This window comes from Amblyomma maculatum, chromosome 9 (assembly GCF_055883805.1).
Source record: "Amblyomma maculatum isolate TAMU_Amacu chromosome 9, ASM5588380v1, whole genome shotgun sequence".
Classification (NCBI taxonomy): domain Eukaryota; kingdom Metazoa; phylum Arthropoda; class Arachnida; order Ixodida; family Ixodidae; genus Amblyomma; species Amblyomma maculatum.
In genome coordinates, this window is record NC_139352.1 from 2,825,551 (window position 1) to 2,849,989 (window position 24,439).

Genomic DNA, 24,439 nt, shown 5'->3' on the forward strand with positions numbered 1-24,439 from the left:
CTTGGCACAGTATATTTATTGATTTTCTTAGCATCTATAAAGATTGCATAGATATGAAGAAAGGAGTCTTCCTCGCCGTTTCTCCTTGAAATGATAAAATAACGGCACTGATTTCGTGTGATGATAAAGAGCAAACAAACGCCTACCAAGTTTTTACTAGAATAAAAGCGAAATTTTCGAATATACTAAACAACAAACGGTACAGCGGCGCTATCAGGAACGTAATATTAACTTCCTGGAGCATCTCGAAATTACCTGCAAATATATGTAGAAAAGGCGGTAAGAGCCGAAAAATGCGCAATTTACTCCGGATACACTTGGGGTAAAAGAGAAAGAAATATCAGCGGACATCCTAAGATCGTCCTAGGTAGAACAGAAGGCCAGAAGGCGTCTTTCTCACGGCAGTCTAGCCGCATGGCACGCGCCGCGTAGGCAGAACTTGAGCTTCACAACCTTCGTGGGAGCAGGCGTCTAAAAATAGGCTCAAAACACGTGAAGGTAGAGGACGCTCTCTAGAGTACGGATTTTGTATTTAGATTTCGCGTAAACTGAGATATGGATCGAGGCTGAATCCGCGCAAAAATGGTCCCAAGAAATCTGCACACACCTGCGCATGAAGCCTCGGAACGAAAAGAGAACAATCTTTCTTTAATACTACACTCTGGCTTACAAAGGATGTGAACTTCCTCTTATAAATCCAGTTGAGACTTAGCTCTACTTTTGCTTGCGTTTGATTGTACTGTCCCCACGGCTGTTTGTGTTCGCGTTGTGACATTTATTCTTGTTTCTTCGACTCCGTTCCGAGAGGAAGGAGAGCGAGCTTCGGTTACGACGCCGAATGCAGTATATATCTCTTTCCGAAAAAAATGTCAGTTGCTCCTTCAGCACCAAGGTTGTGCTCCTTCGTCCGTCCTTCCTGATCGCAAAAAAAATATCAAACAGTATAATAGCCTCTGGCGATAGCTATAGGTCTCAGGTAGCTTGTCATTGTCCGTCAATAAATGGGCAGCGCTAGCCACCGCATCACGAAGTATACTCTCGTATGCAACTTGCATGCTCTCGTGTATGCAAGATTATTTGGTTTTGGCTATTCCGCCCAAAAGCGGTTCATATTATCGGTAATGTCAGTGCACGTTAAAGAACCCCAGGTGGTCGAAATTTCTCGAGCCCTCCACTAGGGCGTCTATCATAGCCTGAGTCACTTTGGGACGTAAAGTCGCATAAACAAACCATATGTGCTAAGAGAATGCCTACAGGGAAGGTGCTCTTCTTAATTCATTAGAGTGCAATCAGAGAGGAGTACGCATAGCAGAAAGCACTTAGCAGAGCAGGGTTTCCAAAAACGCATGATCGACATATCCAAAGTTCTTCCTAAGGAATCGTTCACATTGCTTCATAGGTCTCATATTTATCGCCACACCGAAGCCTGATTAATGCTGTATCGTAGTTCAAACTGTGTGCGCTCACCGATAGCCAGAGATTTTAATGTGGATACTCCACATCATTTGCATATGTGAGGTACGCAGCTCCACAGTTTGGACTCGAATTTGAATGTATTTTTGTCGCTTGCCACTTTCCGTAGGGGTTACGAAATACCGCTTTTAAGCAGGGGAACTCGAGGTAGAATACCTGGCGAGCCGAAACCATATCGGTTGAAGTAAAAGGCATACAACGCATATGGTTAAGGCTGTTAATTGCTTGCCAGCGTACAGGCGGGGTTACATTTTCGATAGACCCTGCGGCAATCACTCCACCGTAGCAACATATCGGTGCATGTGCAAGGAAGCCTGGGGATAAATCTGCTAAACATCTTTTTTCTCTTGAAAATAAGCTGAAGTGTATTTTTTTTTTTGTTTTTTTACGATTGGAACTGGATACATCGATTGGAGTTACCAAGTTTCTAGGTAAAGTGTTCGAATTGCTTTTGCGCTTGTATTTAAAATGATCACGTAATCCCAGAGTAAAAGTTGCCTTTTACTCTCGATTGACGTCATTGTTGCCGAATGTTTAGAATTCCATTTTCTTCGCCTACATGATGTCGTTCACCGTACGATATTGTTAAACAACCCTTCATGCTCTATGCATCCTGTGCCGTTCGTTTTGTTCTTCAAGCAACAGTGTTTTCGGTTGATACCTAGCGCTATACACGACGTCACTATTTCGGCCTAAGACTGCGGAGAAGTCAGAACGCCGAAGTCACTTTATTCGGCAATTACATCAGCAATGCTAATGCTAGCACAAAACAATTTCGCATTCTTTCCCTGCTAGTTTCATACATTTCGCCGCTTTAAGCTTAGAAATCTCGCAAGTTCAGCTTCTAAGAATCCCACTTCTGCGTGAAATAGTTACTTGTCACGTCTGGCAGGCACTTAGAGCGAAACCAGTACGCAGCTCGCAGAGATTTCATCGTTCGCGTTAAAAACTGCCACAGAGGGCGGCGACTGCAATAGGGGCTCATTGGTCTGTGCTGGAAATTTTCTTGCTGCGCTTAACGAAAAGAGGGTTCTGTATACGAACTGAAGTATTGCGAATCAGCTCTATACAAATCATTTCGCTTCCATTACCGATTTAAAATCTGTATCGATTATTATTAATTTCATGTTTTCTTTTTGAACCGTGTGCTCGTAACGCGACCATAAGCCTGCCATAAAAATTATAGTGGTGCGTGTATGATCATTAATATATTAGTACGAGGGGCAGTTGCATGATGACCTTTCCTGACATTCCCGTAGCGTACAAAACGAAACAGCGAGGCGCCCATCCTAAGAAGCACGTCAGCAGAGAGCTCTCGGTGAACACTAAACGGCGCCATGGAGTTCAAATGAACCGGGAGCTTTCATCTAAAGTGGTCCTCAGTACCGACTGCGCTGTTTTGCCGCTCGAAAATACCAAATCATTGGCCGTGCCTTCATTGTGTCGTCATGTTCATTCTATTAAATTAAAGGCTGCAGATACTTCCGTTTAAAAGAGCCTTGCTTCGCCACACACTATATTCAATGTGGCCGCGGAGGCCCCCTGTTTCATGCCCGCAAATGAGCGAGCAGTGCATCAGCGCTGTTTCCCAACTTGGCGCGCGCCATTACCCGTTCCACGTGCGGAGATGTTTCGCTCAGGGAGTTCGCAGTTGGGCGCACCATTTATTATCGAGCGACGCTACCTGAGGGCCTCTGCTCTTATATCATTTATGTGGAGCATGGAACGCAGAGGAAATTTTGAAGAGAATGTGGGCATGTTGAGTAAAAAAAAAAACTCACGGTTGCTACGTGGGGGCGCGGCTGTTGTAACGTTTACGCCTTCAATACGTGAATTGACTTGACGGAGTACGTCTTATCGGTATTCGTCTACGTAACAGACAAAGAACTCCCTTAACTGCTTTGCAGGCTTCTTTCCCGCAACGACATTACTGGAGTGGTTCGGATGCTGTCGCGGGCATTGAGATCTGAATTCAGAAACAACAGGCACGAGTGAAGTTCGATTTGATTTAATTTTTATTCAGACAATGTCTCAGATACAGAGAGCAAAAGGCAGATTAACTCTGCCTGACGGGGCCCAAGCACCCGACACAATGCTCACAACAAGCAGCAGAAGCACGAACAGCATGCGTTCTCATTACACAAAGAACTCACACTTATGCAAAAAAAAAAAAGGTTGAAAGTTCACAGACTAGCAGTGACATAATTATACATTGAATATTTACAAGGCATATTAAATATAAGTATTACAAGAAATTTCACAGTTAACAGAACATCAAGGACATAAGGAATTTCTTCATGAAACAACCTTTTAATCACCCGAGCAAGAATTAAGGTAAGCTTTTCGAGGTCAGCCTCACATGTAATCCGTATTGCCGTTTCACCTTGGCTCTTGCGCACAAGCAGCTTTCCATTACTGTTCCGAGCATATTCACATCGCTTTTCTGTAGCCCTTGTCTTCACCAACCACATGAGCCTTTTGTTCTGCACAGTTAAACTGTCAAGAAAGTAGATTTTGGACTGAGCTTCCCGCATACTCTGCTTTTTTGCCATCCATTGGTATTTCGTTACACGTGAAGAAAAGCGAATCAAAACTGCCGTGGTTTTTCCACGTTTAGCGGGAAGCCTGTGAAGGCCTTCAACATCGTGCTCAGTCAACTGAAGAGGCTCTAAGTCCTGTGCTCTAGCATTGATCTTTTGGAGCAAGTTTTCATCTTTGGTTTGGGAAAGTTCATGTACTTCCAGGTTATTCCGTCTGGTGTATTGTTCCAGGTTGTTTATTTGCTTTCGCAGTTCGCCGATTTCCTGATTACTGCTCTCTGACTCAATCTGTGCCTCAACCTTTTCAACCTTTTTTTTGTTAAGGCAACAATCTCAGTCGACTGAAGCTTCCTTTGGGCTAACACTTCATCGTACTGATCTGAAAGATACTGAACGGACTTTACCATGCTTTCAACTGTCTCTTTGATCTCGTAAAGATCATTCAATTTTTATTTTATTGTAGGCAGTCCACCGAGCTCTTTGTTGATTTCTATCAATAGCCTTTCAGCCAGAGACTGGTCATTCTGTACCTTTCTTACATTGTTTAAGCCTCGAGCGGCTGAAACTACATATGTTTGCCACTTCCAACTTTTTTTTTTCAGTATCTGTCATTGCTCTGTAGGCAGCCTTGGTCGTATTACAACAGGCGTCTAAGTGATAACCGTACTGGCACTCTGAGCAGATTAGACACAGGCCTTCTGCCGAAAGTGACTGATTACAAACCAGGCATATATCACAATTAAGATCAACAATAGCACTCGCTATGAAAAGCTTTCTGCGCAATAAAAAAAACGACTATCGGTACAGCACAGGTACAGACACCAGCAGCAGCGGAGATTGGCAGAAGCGTTTCTTATGACTTAAATGTGTGGAAACACACCAACCTGCAAAATGAAGGATTTGCAGTTACGTCATTGTCGTTGTTGCTTTCGCCACCGCCGCTGAGCAAGTGTGGGAGGCACAGGTGAGCCTCGTCCTTTTATACGCTTCTGGCTGGCGCTGCCATTATCTTGCGGTGCCGGCCGCTCTCCTTCTTGCTTGTTTAGTCCACCAGGTGTAACGCCGCAAGCCTGGCCAAGACCTGCAAATTGGAGGATTTGCAGTTATGCCCTTGTCGTTGTTGCTTCCGCCAACGCCGCTGAGCAAGTGTGTTACACAACATCCGCAGTGTTACATTTGCAACCTCATATGCTTGTGTTCTAAGTTTCGGGACTCAGCCGCAGCCACAAAAATAGAGAGCCAGGAGAAAAACACCGGTGTATTCATAAATATTTTATTAATCTTTCTCACACCCCGAATTTTACTTTATATTATGTTTAGTTGCGCATCTGTCACCGCATTGCAATGCACATTACAGCAGCTAAAATCCTACACAAACTGGCAGCACAGTGACACGATTCATGGCGTCGTATAGCCATCTCGATCCTCTCTAGGTTACCAGATCAATCAATTTCGGCATCGCAAGCTGTCGTTGCGTGCAAGCGCCTGGTTCTAGAAACGGGCGTGCATGCATTATTGCGGTGTACTCTTCCGTGACAGTGGGGCCGGCAAAGGCTAACCGGTCGCTGACCCAGTTTTTTGTCGTCATGCAAGCTTCGTTGGCGCTACGTCGTTCGATTTTAAAAGTAGACTGGCAGAGCATTTTTAATTTTCATCTGCTTCATTTAGTTTTTTTATGAACAGGCTGAATGACACATAAACCTGGAGAAATTTTAGAATTGTTACTGAAGCACGTGTGCTGGTACAAATTTGAAATACTAAAGCAGCGCAAACTGGTGTAACATAGAAGATCAACGCACCAAACGATTGCTAGCTGGGTCGCCCGTAATTATTACCATAAGCAATAATATTATACCTTGTGCTACTATAAGCTTAACGTACGGTGGGGTAGGCTGCAATCATGCCACATAATTTCTTTTTACATCACTCCAGTTTTTTTAATTTCATCAGAAACGAAACGTCTGCAGCCATGGCAAGATATAGAGCAGCAAATCCAATGACCTGGAAAGCTCACAAACGAACAATAGGGCAAGCGCTCGGGCAGCAACTAGAACACATGAACTAGAGCCACCATGAACCTAGAGTCACTTGAACTAGAGCCACCGGATACTAAGCTACTGTCGGACGTAGCGTGCTTTAGCGGAACGTCACCCATAATTGCTTAACATCACTCAAGAACGCCACATGTTTGATTTGCCAACCCCATGTAGAGAATAAAAAGGAACAGGTGGCGGCATACACTGATGCATGAACCCTATCCCATCCGCAGGGGTGGTATTCTCTCGATGTCGCCTTTTGTTACATGTACCCTCGGGTATCGTACATCATTACTCAAGTTGGTACTACCCGACGTTTTGGAGGCCAGTAATGTGTGCACAAGGATGGCGCTAGCTTGCAAAATATGAGGGTCCTGCCAACCTAAAATAGGATCCGCACGACTTAAGTGGACATGTCTGAAAAGGCGTCATCAACAGAATTCAACCTCGTTCGTTTTTTGACCGCTACATATGGAATCAGTCACAAAATGCTTAATCTCCATTTGAGGAAGTCTGCATTAGAGAGCAGTAACACCCACAGATTCTACGACAGCGCAACCCGGCTATTATCTTCAGTTGGTGTCACCATATGCAGGTATAGGCGGTGAGAAATCTAGAGCTGCCAACCTTCATTACACCGATATGGATGCCATACAGAGAAGCCAGAGGAGGGGCGCGATAGTGATATGTTGCTCACATTTTGTTGTAGGGGTGGCACTTTGCTTGAGTTATAGTTGTACAAGTAGGTAGAATTGTTTCAGTTATTTTGGTGTCGGATGTCTCTGATGTAACAGTGGCCGAACTAATGGCGGCGTGTTTGGCCCAAGAAAGTGTCGGCACTTAGCCACTCGCCAGCGCTGCAGTGAAAATAGGTCAGACGGCTTAGTGGGCGAAAGTACTTCGCAAACGTCGCAGCGAACGCGAGTGCAAGCGATGGCCACCACAAGATCTGCAGATGCACACCTGTGAAAGACAGGAAAAGCGTCAAAGACAGAAGGGCCTGGGCATGAGAGTCCATGCGGGCAGTTAGGTGACAGCACGGTACCACAATAGTTTTTGCCCCCGCAGCATCAACAGCGAGGCGAAAGAAAAATTGCAGCACGACAATACAATGCGTGCGCTCTGGCAGAAGTTTAAATCCAACCATTCATTTTTGCATATTCATTGTGCTACACAATCTGAAAAAAAAAAGAAAAAAAGACATTCACGACATTGCCTTTGGCTCTACGGTTAGGTGCTACAAACATTAGGGGCATCACAGAGAGGCGAGGTGAGCAAGCAACGGCGTTCTAAATTCTGAGAACCATCGCTATCGTTTATCTTTTATGCCATAGTCATTTACGCGTGGCTGATGTTATTTTTTAAGCGCCGCTCTCGACGTGGTTGGAGGCAGTCACCATCACGAAGTCGGACACGAACACGAGGCCCGTATCAGGCGTCCGTACGTGCGATTGCGGGGATATGCTGGAGAGACAACCGAAAGACGCTTATATATATATATATATATATATATATATATATATATATATATATATATATATATATATATATATATATATATATATATATATATATATATATATATATATATATATATATATATATATATATATATATATCTTGCTATGGACGAAGGAGGAAGAAGAGGGCAGTGGCGTGGGCAGGAGCGCGCGCGCTAGGTCCGCCATCATTCATTAAACGTCACCTCACGACCATCGAGCATCTTCTCTCTGTCCTCTGTTCTGTTGTGATCGCTTGCCGCCACGTAAAATTTGGTGGAGGTGCGGGGTACGTCATCCTCATCCTCGCCTTGGAGCATCGACGCCATCTGTAAGCGGGGACCAACAACCGAGGGCCCAGGGACATCGCCTAGCAGCTTCGCCCCAGCCCTTCAAGCCCAGACCTGACCAACTACCACCGCCCAGCCCCCAGCACGGACCTGAAGACAAGGAGAACAGGCAGACCAATCAGAACCGAGATGGACTCGAAAGACCCGAATGACCCGAAGGAATCGATGGGCACGAACACGCAACCCCCGCCCAAGCTGCCCGACTTGACCTCGAGCCATCGGTCCCATGAGCTCTGGTGACGGATTGTTGACAGCTCCAGGAGAGGCGGACCATCCACGCATTAGACATCGTACCGGAAAGCTGTTCTATTCTTACTTCTTCTTCAAGCATCTAGACACTCGCATCATCATGCCATGGAATCATCCTCGGTAAACTTCCTCGGCTACGATCGGGACGATCGCTCGGTGGCCCCGGGTCATGTTACGGATGAAGGAGGAAGAAGAAGAGGGCAGTGGCGTGGGCAGGAGCGGGCGCGCTAGGTCCGCCATCATTCATTAAACCTCATCTCACGACCATCGAGCAGCTTGTCTCTGTCCTCTGTTCTCCTGTTGTCATCGCTTGCCGCTACGTAACAATATTTATATATATATATATATATATATATATATATATATATATATATATATATATATATATATATATATATATATATATATATATATATTGTTTTTTTTTCCTGGCCAACTTTGAAATTTGGATATTCGTATGAAACACATACCGAAAAATATTTCTGCCCTCCCTTCTCCAAGCCTAATTAGATTTATCGTTGCGGATGGATCGCTCCATGGGAAGAACTTCAAATTCTCCATCCACAGTGCCACAACTTGAGAACGAAAAAGTGGTCGCATACGTACGAATCGTGATGAAAATCATTGTCATTGTTGATAAATTCTGCATGTCTTTTTTTTTCCTCACAGACCGTCTGCATTTTGACACTGGTCGCTTTGTGCATTCTGAAAATAATTTGGAGGGGGGGGGGGGGGGGGTAATGACAGAGGAAAGGGGAGCTTATGATGGACACAGTCCTCATGACAGGCCATCCAAATCTGGGTTGGTGAGCGAGGGGGGTACATGTGCACCTGGTGCTAGCGCCCTTGGCGGATCAATGAAATTTATTGCATAACCCAGTACTCTAGTGCTCGTTTTGTGACGTGTGATACAGGGTGTGAGATTTACAGTAGAATAATGAGAGTATCGATTTAGATGAAGTAGGATGGTAGCAGAAAGGCAGATTGTTAATTTGTCGTCGCTGAGTTGGCATGGCCCATCATATGCGCCAATACTCGCCGCACTATACGCAGCCACCCGCGTGGCACACAAATTAAATGCATTGGGGCATGCGGGAGCATGATAGAAAATGACATAATTAAAAGGAGAGAGGAAAATAGAGAGATCGGGCTTTGAAAAAGGCCTATGTATGAAGCGCGCACGCTGCTCTGCTGTCGATTGTTCAGGTCTTCGGTAGGCACTAGAAGCACCGGTAAAGCGACATTTTAGGCTTGAATTGGTTCTCTGAGAGCCATCTGTAAACTCGGCAATGCAATTTCTGTTTCTGGGTGGTGTTTTGGGCGATGACACTTGAAATCGTTGTGTTGCTGATCAAAAGATTAGCTGTGGTTTTGCTTGTGGGAACATTGTTCAGTTCAGTTCAGTCGTTCGGTCATGTCCGACTCTTCGTGACCCTATGGACCATGTCACGCCACGCTTTCCGGTCTCTCACTACCTTCCTAACATCACATAACTTCATCTGCAGCGCCTCGAGGATCCCATCTAACCATCGCGTTCGCTGCCTCCCCCTTCTCCGGCAACCCGCAACCTTTCCCAACATCAAATCTTTCTCCAGCGACTCCTCTCTTCTCATCAGATGACCAAAGTAGCTGAGCTTTAACTTTAGAATTTGACCCTCCAATGAGCAGTCAGGGTTTATGGTCGACAATATCGACTGATTTGATCTTCTTGATGTCCAAGGAACTCTCAAGAGTCTCCGCCAGCACCACAATTCAAACGCGTCAATTCTTCGGCGGTCAGCCTTCTTCACAGTGCAACTATCGCATCCATGCATCACAGCTGGAAAGACCATAGCACGAGTTATACGGGTCTTGGTTGGCAGACTAATGTCTCTGCTCTTTACTAGGCGGTCAAGGCTAACCATTGCTCTCTTTCCCAGAAGCAGGCGTCCCCTAATTTCATGGCTGCAGTCTCATGTACTTGTGGTTAAACCTGGCACTACGCGAGGGCTATCTGCCTGACTACGCTTATGTTCGGCTTGAAAGTAAAGACATGGTTTTTGCACATAGCAATTTACTGTATGGTTTCAGCTTTATTCATGCCATAGGGGGCACTTTTGATCACTAAAGTGCGATGACGCGAAAGCGCCTGTAGCGTGGTGGTCCGAAGCCCTCCTCTACGGCACCTTTTTCTCTGTTTTCACTCCCACCTTCGCGATGACGCGATAGCGTAAGCGACCAGCCAACATATAAAGCCCCGCTTTAACCGAGCCGTAAGAACGTGCCGGCGGGGCCTACGGATAACGTGAATGCAAGGGTCTTGGCAGGCTGATTGTGATATCACCCTGCCATAGGAAAGAAGAGGCCAGAGTTGGCAGCTCCTGCCAAATTTAATGTCAGGAAGCCCTGCGTCCAGTTAATGCTCGGCCATGTCAGCTGCCAGCTACCGCCACCCATGAGAACTACTACTACTTCTTCTTCTTTTCTTCTTCTTCTTTTTCTTCTTCTTTCTCTTCTTTTCCTTCTTTCTCTTCTTTTTCTTGTTCTTCTTTTTCATTTTCTTTTTCTCAGCGGCTCAGTATAACCACTATGAAAGTGCGATCACGGGAAAGAGGCGAAGTGGCTACCGTAGTGAAGCTCTCGCTACAAAATCTCTGCAGCTTGAGTGAAGGAATAGCGCTGCTTGCCTTGACCAATGATGTGCAGTCACGCAGGGGAGCCTCGCAGGTTTAGTTGAAAAGCAGGAGGGTGGAGACAGGAGCGTGCAAAGAACCTCGAGAAAAGAATATTTTAACATAATAGCATTACATTTCCGATTCTCCAGGAAATCTGGCTTCAGCGTTCCCGGTTTTGTGAGCGGCAAACCATGGGCGTTTCTCTGGGATACGGTAGCTATCTGACTCATGCGGCCAGTGACTGATCGTAATGTGTGGCAACTTCACGCGACCACGTGCCAGGGTTCAACAAGGTTGACGACTGGGCAAGTTGGTAAGGGTTCATATTTAACCAGCCAAAGGACAAGACAAAGGCCTGTGTCTCGTCCTTTGGCTGGTTAAATATGAACGTGCCAGGGTTGATTTGGTAGGAGCTGCCAACTCGGGCGTCTCGTTTGAGCTTCAAGGGTCAGGATTATCGATCCATTCAGGAAGCATGCATTCCAAGTGAGACATATATGATACCATAGGGCACGCGGCACGTTCGTATGCCTTGGTTATGGCGGGGCCTTATCGCCATTTACAGTGCACTTTCCCATAATATGGTTGCGTACGATTGCATTACAAGTAAGATGTGTGGAATGTGGAGGCATAATTAAGGGGTTAGTGATTTAGCAACTTTAAAAATACACGTACGTGAACGAAAATCCGCTAGGAGAGCTGAGGGCAGGAACCGGTCATGCAGTCGCGCTATAACATTAAACGCAGTGCGTAAGTGGCGCAGCCCCCCCCCCCCCCCTTCTTAAAGGGGACCTTATATGTCCCTCATAATTTTTTTTCTGCGTCTTCCTTTCTGGGAGAGCACGGGTGCTGTGCGCCTCTGCATATTTAAATGTCTTCAATTGCAAAATTCGATTACACTATCTTCAGATTTACTGATTTACTATCTCTTTCATTCTGAGCTCTTTTTTATGCTAGAATAGACGGTTAACGTGATGTCATCTGTTTTCTACGTTGTTAACATGGACAACTAGGGCAGATAGTCTGGTCATGGAGGCTCTTTTTACAGATTCAGAGCCGTTACACGTTGATTTGAAACTTGATTGCAGCGGAATAAGCGCCGTCCATTTTTGTGCATTTTTTCCCTCCTTCCTGGTGTCGCAACCGCAAACTGTGGTATGGCAACGGTTTTTAGACCGAACGAAGCATACGCGTTTTCGCATAAAAGCCTCCAAAATGGGAATCCGGCTGTGCCTTGTCGACGTTGTGCAGACGCGAAACCCAACGGCCCCACTGCTGGGCGTTTCTACCTTTAGGGCGACACACAGTGACTTGATGATGATGATGATCACCTCAGACAAAATGGCACATACCATTGATGATGATCACCTCAGACAAATGGCATTGTAGATTGTAAATATATATGTTCAATGACTGGAGTATTCAGATAAATATGGATGTTTAACTAGAATTTTGGAAGAAATAAAAAGAAAAAGAAAAGGTAATGAAATCATACCTAGCATAGGAATCTACCTGTTGAAATTATGTAATTATAGATAGCATCGCACACTGGTTTTAAGGCATATCCCTTTACGCTTGCCCCGAAGGAGAGGAGAACTTGAATAGTAAGGTTGAAAGTTGGGCGAGTTGAATCTGGTTCATTTTGAAGGTAGCGCGAAAAACGAGGACCAAGAGTTGTGTCCTTCTACTCTTGGTCCTCGTTTTTCGCGCTACCTTCAAAAAGAACTGGAATAGTTAGTGGAATGCCTAATCACGAAAGGAGAGTTGCTAAGGAAATTTTGCGGAGAGAAGCGAATCTACGGCAGAAGAGAAAAAAATGATCGATGATTCAATTTTTTTGCAAGACTCACAGAGGTTAGTAGCGGATAGTCCCGAACGACATAAATACAGATTTAGTTTCGGTAATCTGCAGCGCAAGAGAGTCACAGACACTTCACATAGCCTTGAAACACACATGCGGCCACACGAAGGCCATCTGAGGTGTTGGTAATCTGGTGCAGAAAGGAGAGGCTCGTTACTGAGGTGATGGAGACGTTCGAAATTTTGAAATCATGCTGAAATTAAGTAAACGGTATTAGATACGAATGAAACAAGAGGTCCACTAAGAGCGGATTTTGCAAAAAATCTGACCTTTCATTATATGTAATACCACACTGGCCAGGAACCCACTGAAACCGCAAATCTGAAATATGAGGAGGAAGAAAAAAATAAAGGGAACGGCAAAGCAGAGTGTCCTTCGAATTTCCGAGCAATGACAGCACGGATAGGATGTCAGAAAGAAAAATTGACTTGATGCTATCTGAGAAGAAAACATTTTTTTTCTCCTTAAACCATAAATCAGCGCTGCTTAGCAGTTTCAATAAACCTAGTAGCATAGTTACGCGTGAAGCTAGTATTGCTCTGTGTCGGCATGCGCAGAAGGAAGGAAGAATCACTTCTTCTTCTTCTTCCTTCTCTGTTAATTGCTGACGTAGATTGTTATGACTTCTTTCACAGTGCCAGTGAGTGCTGACGAATCGGCGTGGGTGCTCGCGGTGAAAGGGCAAACAATGGCATTGACGCAACAGCTATCACTGTAATAGTAATAGTTGGCAAGAACACAGTAATTAATCAACCACCGCGTCGCCAACACGTTGAGTTTGCACTGGTAGCTCTGACCTAATTCCTATTACCACAAAAATTCATACCTTTTTTTTTTTTTTGCCGCTTCCTCTCAGAGGTATGTACCCAGTTTCTAACACTTTATTTGCGTTTCTTTTTTCCTTACCCTTAGGACAAATCTCTATATTCGTTGACCTTCGTATATTACTGTGTTGCGCTCTGACAATTTTGGCAGTGACGTTTTGACTTTATGGCATGGTCTAGACGACCAGAGTGTGTGAAAAACGAAAAAGTGGCATAGTGGGTGGAACACCGCGAAAAGACGAAACACAAGAAGAGACGCACAACAGACGAGCGCTGGCTCGCAACTAATTTCTTATTAGGAAGAAAGCTCATACCCTTTCTTTGCTCCTTCGGTTATTTGGTTTCCTCTACAGAGGTCTAAATACCACGTAAGCACGCAGAAGATGCCTTTTTCTGTTAAAGAACAGAGCTCGGGAAAGTTAATAATATAACAGACAAGGAGGAAGACTAAAGAAAAGGATATGCGGCAAATTCCTCAATACATTTCGGCTAAATACCTTCTGATTTAGCACATCTCTTTGTGAGTTCACTCAGTTCTCTGACCTGACAACGGTCCCTTTGGAAACGAAACGAACTGCAGCGTACCCACTGCTACCTCTGAGCTCATTCGTATGCCCGGCCGGTTCTGCAGAGCCATAAGCCAGGATACCTCGGGACGTAGCTAGGTGATCAATAAATTAACGGATAGCTCTACGGAGCTACCGACGACTTACGCCCGTCCTTTATTTCAAATTTACTGCTTTCTTTACGTGGTTCGCGGATAATAATCCGCTTAAGGCTTTGAAACAGGCAGGCACGTATCCCATTCCCTGGAGGGGAATCTATAAAATGCAGGTGGTGAGTTGCGACACCATGGTTAGTTTAGCACATTCGGGCTCGGTTTACCTATGTCTCTGTGTTGCGTTCCAATACGATTGCACAAAATGGGATCCTGGTTGCTAAGCTGGCGCCGAGTGTTTGGAATTTTTAGCGCCCTTGGTGGAGGTAACACATCACGTTCTTGCCTGCCTCGCTGTGACGGCAATTCCGGCACTCTACCGACCGGAAGAAATGGGCATTTGATTTCTTGTCTTACCCTTCATCTTTGGGCTTGTAATCTTCTTCCTCAAAGTTTTCTTATCTGCTATTTCCTTTTTGGCTTTTAATGCGTTAGCACTATAACCCATGAACAGAGATTTCGCAGACATTTTTTTTGTCTGCGGCACCTCTTGACATTAAAACCAAATAAAACAAAATACATTATAGCCGCGAGTGAGTTTCGTTCCCATTGAGGCGCGAACAGATCGTCTTGCCTGGGCACTCCTTAGACGATGTTGCTAGGGCAGCATTTTTATTATAACAAAACATCCGGGGTGTGTAACTGTCATTCCCTCGCGCTGTGCATTGCATGCAATCGTCTTCATCATCTTCCAGCCGTCCTCAATGAATAGAGCACACCGCTAGGGGTCGCTTTCTTAGGTGCCATAAACAGAGCTCAATGCAGGCAAGAAAACAGGGATCTTGTTGAATGTCTCAGTAACGATATAAGCCAGTTTGGAAACGGGGCCAATATTATTCTGCTGGGGGACATGAACGGCCACATCGATGATCTGGATGGATACACGGATTGTAACGGGAAGCTAATGCTAGATTTCTGCGAGCGACACGATCTACTTATAGTAAATAGAGAAACAAAATGTGAAGGCCAAATCACGTGGGAATTCCGCAACAGGCAGACGACCATTGACTATTGTCTAATGTCGCAGGAAATTTATAGCAAGGTCACAAAAATGGAAATAGACGAAGAAGGGGAGTGTAGTCTGGGAAGTGATCATAAACGTATTAGTCTGCAGATGGGGCCCTTGATGAAAAGAGAAATGGAACTTAGACAAAACGTAAACGCAAAATTAAACGACGATCAAATAGCGCAGATAGCAGCAGACATAGAGGAAGCAATAGAGAAAAGCCCCATGGAAGACTGGGATTATGAACAAGTAGAACTACTCATAAGGAGTAAAATTCAGGAGGTTAAAGTAGCAAACCGCTGGAATGGAAAGAGGAAGCCACGGATCCGGTGGAATAAGGAAATCAGGGAAGCTATTGAACAACGACGGGCTGCTTCAAGGGAACACAGAATGCAAAGAAGGCACAGGCTTCTCAGGAGGAAATCGACCAAAAATGGGAATCATATCGACAAAAGAAACTTCAAGTGCAGGCCCTCGTCCAAAGTAAAATAAGACAGTCCACCGATCGCTGGATGGCTGATATACACGATGCCTCTAGAGGCGGAGCAAGAAAATTCTGGAACCATATAAGCTGGCTAGGGAAGAAGAATCAAAGAAAGCAGGATCGGATTCAAGATAACGAGGGAAATTTTTTAAAGGAGACAACGCAGTGAACTACATTACATCAGTTATAGCCGAGTCATTTAAGAACGACGATAGGGTAATCTCCGCAAATCAGGAAGCAACACAAGGTAGCAGAATACAAAGCACCTTAGAACTGACCAATCTAAACTGGAAAAAGGCAGAAAAAAATATTCCTAAAAACACATCTACTTGAATAGATGGAATTCCGATCAAGCTTATTAATGAACTCGGTCCAAAAAGTAAGGAAACGTTGTTAAAAGCTTTGGAAACAGTCATAGCGAATAAGCAAATTCCGGACAGCTGGCGGCAGAGTAAAATGAATTTAATTTGATTTATAAAGGGAAAGGAGAAAGGATGCACATAAAATCCTACAGGCCGATTACCATAACATCTGTAATGTACAGGTTAGCCATGCAGGCGGTGAAATTAAAGGTGCAAGCATGGGTGGAAAGTAACAAGATACTCGGAGAACTTCAGAACGGCGTTAGAAATGGTAGGCGCTTAGATGATAGCCTGTTCGTGCTTACCCAATGCATCGAAATATCTAGAGTGGAAAATAGACCTTTGTATTTTTCCTTCCTGAACATAAACGGGGCGTACGACAACGTATGCAGGGAACTCCTGTGGAACATGTTAAAAGAAGAAGGTATCGGTTATGAGATAATAGAGTTCCTACAGGAAATATACCGGGATAACAAAGTAGAAATTACGTGGGAAGGGATAAGAAGTACGGAGGATGTCAAAGTAGGCAAAGCATTAAGACAAGGCTGTCCTCTATCACCGGTGCTGTTCATGCTTTATATGATAAACCTGGAACGGAGGATACAAGACAGTAACCTAGGTTTTAACCTGTCATACAGATTAGGTGGAAAGGCGGTAGAGCAGCGCCTCCCCGGTTTGATGTATGCAGACGATATTGTGCTGTTAGCTGAGAGTCTGGAAGAATTGCAAACTCTAGTTAAGTATTGCGGAGACGAAGGGGACGCTCTAGGCTTCAGTTTCAGCGCAGTTAAGTCGGGTCTGATGATTTTCAACGGCTCAAGTGATCAGGGTCTTAAAATTCAAGGCCTTGAAATACCTAGAGTAGCAGAATATAAATATTTAGGGGCATGGGTAAACGAAGGATTGGCATACATTGGAAAGCATGAGCAATCACTTAAGGCCAAAGGGCGAAGGAATGCCGGGATAAGGAAGCATAAGGCATTGTGGGGATACAATAGGCATGAGGTACTGAGGGGTATTTGGAAAGGAATTATGGTGCCCGGACTTATTTTCGGAAATGCGGTTTTGCGCCTAAAATCAGAGGTACAGTCGACATTAGAAACAAATCAGAGATCCGTTGGACGATTAGCACTAGGTGCCCACGGCAAAACTACAAATGAGGCGGTACAGGGAGATATGGGCTAGGCATCTTTCGAAGTACGGGAAGCTCAGAGTAAAATATTATGTGAGGAACGCCTGAGGAAATTGGACAGTAACAGATGGGCAGCTAAGGTATTTAAATACCTGTACCTAAAAAGCGTTGACTCACAATGGAGGAAAAGAACTAGGAAACTAACTAGTAGTAACAAGGACGGAGAAATAAAGAGCATTAAGCAACAGGTGAAAAACACAGAAGGTAAAAATTGGATAATTTCGATGGAAAAAAAAACAGAGTGTGGAATTATACCGAAAGTGGAAAATGCAGATCAGGAAGGAAGATTTCTTTGATAATTCAAGAGGCAGTGCCCTACGTTTTGAAGCTAGATCAGGGTGCCTTAGAACACGCAGCTACAAAAAGAAATTTAACAATGGAGATGACGCATGTGCTCTATGTGGAAACTCCAGTGAAACAATTGACCATATTATACTCGAATGCAGTATCCATCCGGAAGTTGATGCAGGCGCAATCACTGTTCGTGAAGCTCTGGGGTTTAGAGATAACAGTTGCCGGGTGAATAAACCGGCGGTGGAAACTAGCAAAAAACGGCTGGAAGATTGGTGGCTTAAAAGCAGAGAAGTGACAATGTTAGTAATGTAGGAGCAAATTTTAATAAATAGAATGATGGTTTAGTTAACCATTCTAAATCAATAATTAAGATATATGGAGAAAAATGAGCATGATAGCTACTGCTACCATCCCGTTTCAAAGGGGACGCTCCTATATTCCATCCATCCATCCATAAACAACCTCAAATTCTTGTAATGACATGACCAGCAAAGTCTTATAAGTTCCTGTCCTGCCGCTTCGTTGGGTGGGTGGCTGACACAATGGCTGAACAAAAAAGATACGTTTTTATGAATTTTATTTCATCAGCGATCAATTTGATTCCCACAAAAAAAAAGAGCGGGCTGAGTGTACTGCTGATTTTTCTCCAAACCAAAAAGACATTTCAAAATATCACTTGTACTTAGTGCAGTTGCAGACAAGCAAGAAAAATGTTTCTTTACGTTGCTTCTAATTAACCATGGCTGACGCTAATAGGTCCCAAAAGTAAACAGCGGCAATCTATTCTTTGAAATCCGTGACGAAAAGCAATATTTCTCACTCCCAAGCATAGTTACCATTGAAGTAATCACTGGCACCGCCTACGCACACCGTTACCTAAACGTAAACAAATGCGCAATCTCTGCGATCGATTTTCTCTCTCTCACCGAACAAGAAGGATTGAACGTTGTGAGGCCTGAATCATCAGAACTTAATTGATGTTCGTCGAATAAGAATACGAACTGATTAATTAGCAATTGCATTAGCGGCCTCCTTCTGACTTTTGCCTCGAGCCAGTATCAGACTGCTTATACCAAGAACACGTTGAATCCCAGCCCCGGCGGAGGTGAAACGTAATGCACGCGTATACGGCGCGGTGCCACTCCAGCGAGAAGGGAATAAGCGCTGTGTTTCGTCGCCGACCTCAGGATCGGATGCGGCACAAGGTCGCCCGGAGGAACACCCTTCCAAGAAGTCCTGTCCTTCTTCAGGAGGGCCGGGGAGCTTAACCTAATGTGAGTGCAAAGCACTTTCGTGGCGCCACCTCAGGGCGCGCATCTGCCTTAATGGCGTTCCGAACTCAATACCCGATATGTCATTAGGACTGAAAATTCTTTCTTTAAACGCCCAGGGGTTTCGTAATACATCCAAAAACAGACAGAAATAGTAGATTTGGCTTTCCGAACAAACTGTGATATCTTCTGTCTTCAGGAAACAAATTTTACTACTCTTTCTGATGTGTTGGCCTTTAAGCGCGATTTTCATTTGGAGAGCTCCTTTTAGTTCACCACTTCGCGCTTGAGTAGCGTAGGAATTGTGGTGCTAAACAGATCCCTTTTGCGCGATCATCACTTCACATATGACGGGTTTGGGCGTGTGGTAGCGTTCGATTGCTTAATTGTGGCTTTGAGGCTGCGCATCTTGTGCATTTTTGCTCCGGCGGAGTCCAGCCTTAGTAATAACTTCGTTAAAGGGTTGGATGTTTACTTTTTTGGCGGCCGCCATGTAATACCAGTGGGCGATTTTAATTGTGTTATAGACTCATACGTAGATGTTCAAGGCCCTGTTCGAGGGCGACCGACTTGGAACGCACGTGAACTGCAGCGCCTGGTTCAGCATCTTGCGCTTGTGATGCCCACAAACTCATGCATGGGTCGCGTTTCTGCTGGACATGGCGTCGTGGTTCATCTGCGAGCAGGTTAAACCGCCCGCGCATATGTGCCACACTCCCTTTCAACGTATGTGTCGGCTATGGATGTTGTGACCTTGCCTCAGACGCCCATTCATATTTCTGACCACCAGCCAGTCATGCTCAGCCTTTCCTTTCCTAGCGCTGGCTCATTTCGTCCGTGGCGTTTTGATGTGCGCGTTCTACACGATTCGCGTTCGCGTGAGAGCTTGTCGCGAGCTTTACGCGTCTCGCTTTCTGACAGTGCAGAAAATGAATGGGACACGCTCAAATCAATTTGGCGCATGCACAGTTCGGTAGAGGGTCGTGCACTACGTCGTCGCGCGTCTCAGGAGCTGGCAGACACGGCTGCGAAGATCCGCATCGCATACAGAGCGGGTGGGCATACCCCTCTGATGCGCGCATGGTGCGATGAGTTACATAGCCGGTATCAGTGCCTTATTGGAGCCTCGTCCCTTTCGGCGGCGGCCTGGCGTGGAAGACGTAGTCCATCTGCACATCCTGAGATGCTTCGATTTGCACGGAGAACTTGCATCCATAGCTCAGCGTTGAGCGGAGCGCCCCACTCTGCGGCCCATCAAACTAGGGATTGTGTGCGTTTCTTTTCGCACTTCAAAGGCATGGCGTGTTCAGATGCTAAGACTTATGTAGGAACTCTAGAGATGCATCCAATGTTAGCTGGATTGCCGCTGGTCAGCCCGGAGAAGCATGGTGTGCTTTGTGCACTTCCCTCTTTAGAAGAGGTAAATACAGCTTTAGTGTCATAGAAACGCGGGTCAGCGCCTGGGCCTGCTGGACTCCCTGTGGAATTTTATTTGGGTTTCTGGGACGTTGTCGATCCAGCACTGACCAATGTCCTTCAACAGTGCTTTGAGCATTTAGACTTTCCGACCAGTTTTTGAAGAGGGCGAGTAATTTTGATCCCAAAACGTGATCCTGGGTCATCTCGACCAGAAGAGTGGAGGCCGATCACCCTTCTAAACGTAGACTACAGGCTCTCGCAGCCATCGTGGTTCGGCGCTTGAGGGGTGTGATGGCCTCCCTTATTGGTTGTCATCGGGTGTGCTCTGTTCCTGGCAGGAAAATACATAGTTTGTCGTATGCCACTAGAGACATTATTGATTACACACAGAGACGCTTAGCTAGTGGCATACTTGTTTTTTAGATAAAAAAAGGTTTTGACCGGATAGAACATGGCTACACATTCGGAGTTTTGGATGCTTTTCAGTTTCTGCAAAATTTAATATGTTTAATTAAAAGCATGTATGATGGCCTTCAAAGCACACTGGCGATGGCTAGGTGGAAAAGTGCCCCTTTCCCTGGGACCCGAGGTGTCCCGCAAGGTTGTCCCCTCTCGCCTCTTTAGTTTGCTCTCAGCTTGGAGCCTTATTTGAGGGCAATAATTACAGACCAAAGTATCCGTGGCCTCCCAGTCCCCGGGTGTCAACGCTGCGTGTGACTGCTTACGCGGATGATATTACGCTGTATCTGCGTGATGAAGCGAGCCTGCTGCGCTGCCTTCATCTTTTTGACAGATACGGCAAGGTGTCTGGGGCTGCTCTCAATTTTGAAAAAAAAAATAAATATCTTTTAATTAGCAGGCCAGAAACGCGCCTTAATGGTACCCTACCAATTATTCACAGCGACACCATGCGCATACGTAGCATTGATTATCAGGCGCGTGGGATAGCAGCTTCGGTGTGGACTTCCGTCTTAAACGAGGTGCGCAGCAAGGTGACTACAGCCAGTTCCTTTGAACTACCCATGTTGGAGAAACGCTACGTTGTCCACACTGTTTTCTGCGGGCGAATATGGTACCTCGCACATGTTACGCATCCACCTCTCAGAATTTTGCGTTCCCTTCAGTCTCTTGTAAGTTCATTTTTTTGGGGGGAGGGGCGGGGCAGGTCGCACGGAACTAGTATGCCGTGCGGCACTCGGCCAGTCACGTTCGAAGGGTGAGTTTGCCTTCCCTTCTTTGTCAGTCTGCTGTCGGCTGCTGGCTCTACGCTTCCTTCTTCGTTTGCTGCAGGGTGATGAGTGCCCAGTACGGGTGCTTGCCCTCTCTTTTTTAGGCAGAAATGTGAGGGAGCTTGTCCCTGACATACCACTCAATAGGAGAGCTCAGGCTTTCCGGATGCCTGTTTTTTATTCGTGCATTGTGGCACTACATGGGCAGGACATGTAGTGCGAAGAGAGGATAACCGATGGTCGCTGAGGGTAACAAACTGGATTCCAAGGGAAGGAAAGCGTAGCAGGGGGCGGCAGACAGTTAGGTGGGCGGATGAGATTAAGAAGTTCGCAGGGGTCAAGTGGATGCAGCTAGCACAGAACCGGGTTAAGTGGAGAAATATGGGAGGGGCCTTCGCCCTGCAGTAGGTATAATCAGGCTGGTGATGATGATGACGATGATGAGTGGCATTTCGTCGCCACGTCCACCATGTGAGCCCTGACTTAGACGTCTCGGCGAACAGAGTAGCGGAGTCAATGGGAACGTTACTACTTCCGCTGGTGCCTGCGGAACGTAGGCGAAGGGCGGATTCCGCTTGTTGGTTACCACTCACAACGTCGTTTCTGCAAGGACATTTACGTGACTTTATGTGGCTTTTGGAGTGGGGGGTTTTGCCTACACGAGATCAGCTGCAGCGATGGGGCATTGTGCGGACAGCGCAGTGCCCCAACTGCTCACTTCAAGAATCCAATCGTCACATGGCCCAGCAATGCGTCGTTGCTCGTGTTTTTTGGAGGGCAGTTCATGCCGGTTTCAGAAGTCTAGGTATTATTCGATTTCAGATTAATGGTAGATGTCATCGCGGTCGATTTGCACGATTGCTGATTGTAGCTGGCGCTTTTGCCTCATGGCGCAATCGTTGTGAGGCTGTCGCATCGAGCCGGCGCCAAAGTGCGCTTTTCCCTATCCTGGCGCGTCAACGAAAGGAGATCGTAAGCTTTCTGGCTGAGGAACTTTTCTACCTTGGTGAATGAGGTTTCCTTCGCCAATGGTCTTGCCCTTTTGTTTCCTTGCCGAATGGAGGTGTACGAGTAGTTTTAACCCACCTTGGTACCTGTAATATAATGTAAATATTTATGTCAACTCACTCCTGTATACATCGCAACACACATGTACATCCACACATGTCGAATGGACGTGTACTTAGTGGTTTTTAACACACCTTGGTACCTGCAATATAATGCAAATATATACGTCCACTCACAGCTTTTGACATTGCAACCCTAATGTTCAATACATACTGTGCATACGATTGCTGTATATGTTTATATTTATTTTATTTGGCAATTTTCTACACTGTCTATACCTTCATGTACATTGCCATTCAAAATTGTGTATATCATCATCACGAACTTCCCAAATTTTATTCAGTATGTAAATACTGGTTTGTGATGTATTTGTTCATTAGGATGTATTTTATTTACACTTTCCTTTGTTGTTAATCATGTGCCATTCCTGTTTTGGTCATTTGTCACTGCTCATGTGAATGTCTAATGTGAATGTCTTATGTCTAATAAAACTTTTTCTAGACATAATTACCCTTTTGACTACCTCTGGCTCAGAGGTACACAAGAAATATATTGTGGGAACATTTCGCTACGATTTCTATTCTCTAAGTTGATACACAATAAATTTAAAATATAGAAAGATAATCGAAAATAATTTATTTACAGACGGTTTAACCCAATCACAGAAAATCGTGTAGCAGCAGGGCGTTTTCACAGGACTGTACTTGTTGTGTCTGTATTATCAAACGTTATTTTGCTGTGTTTATCAGGCTGCTATGCTTCGAGACTACACATTACATATGCTTTACATGACGAATCACACTTTGTACGAAAGCCTAAGCTTTGCTGCTGTACACGATACATCGCGTGCCGCTGGTCGAACACAGCCAGCGTTCCGTTGAACGCATCAAAGTTGACCGGCATTCTATAATTGGTATACAGGTAAGGAAAAGAGCGGTTTCTGTCACACTTGTTTATGCGGACGCCTGAAGTCCCTCGGAAAGGGCAAAGTCAAATCAGCTTCAGACATCGGGTTTTAGCGGGAAGGTTAGTAGTGCTGCGGCACTAAAAGAAACTTCAACAAGACTAAGCATAAACCAACCTTTGAATAGTATACTGTCTGTCCACAAAATTGTTAGAGCGAACTGCTTCATTGTCCGAGAAAGTAGGGTACGAAACGCTAACTTGGCACTTTAAATATGTTTGAATACACTGCAGGTACTAGAAACACAAGGCTTGAAAAAAAAAAAGCGCCATAATAGGAGCATTCATAAAAAGACTAAAAGTTGGCAACCTCCCTTTTTTGTATGGCACACAGCCCTTACAAGCGGCCTCGCCTAAGTTTTTGAAAGTATGCGAAATAAATGTTCCTCCTGGAATCTCCTGAACGTTTCCACGTTCTTCAAATTTGGTTAAATAATTATGATCAACAGCAGACCGTATTGTTCGCCTAAGAATACAGTTCGCTTTTAAAACAAACAGCACTATCCCCCCCCCCCCCCGTCTTCATTAAGGAAAAGTCATACGACGCAACCCTGAGATTCCAAATTGTGTAGTATAAAGCAGTATTAGCCATCTATTTAAAGATCTGCTGGAAAAATTAAAGAGCTCTGCAAAACCTGCATTGGAGTAACGCAAAAGCATGGATACTGCTGTTGGTTGCTTCTGGTTGTTTCTAGTTGCTTAATTCACTTGTTGTTTGTCCATTTTAGTTTTTGGTACTTTCAAATTGCGCGCCAATCCCTTCCTATGCCCTTTTTTCGGCTGTACTTCCGGTTGCGTGACATCACATCCTTGACTTCATATCCACTACGGTGCCCCTTTCTCTCTCTCCGTTTTCACTCCCACCATTTTCCTTCCCTTACGCGCGGTTCAAGTGTCCACAGAACAAGTATGACAGATACTTCAGCTTTTTTTTTCTGTGAACAAGT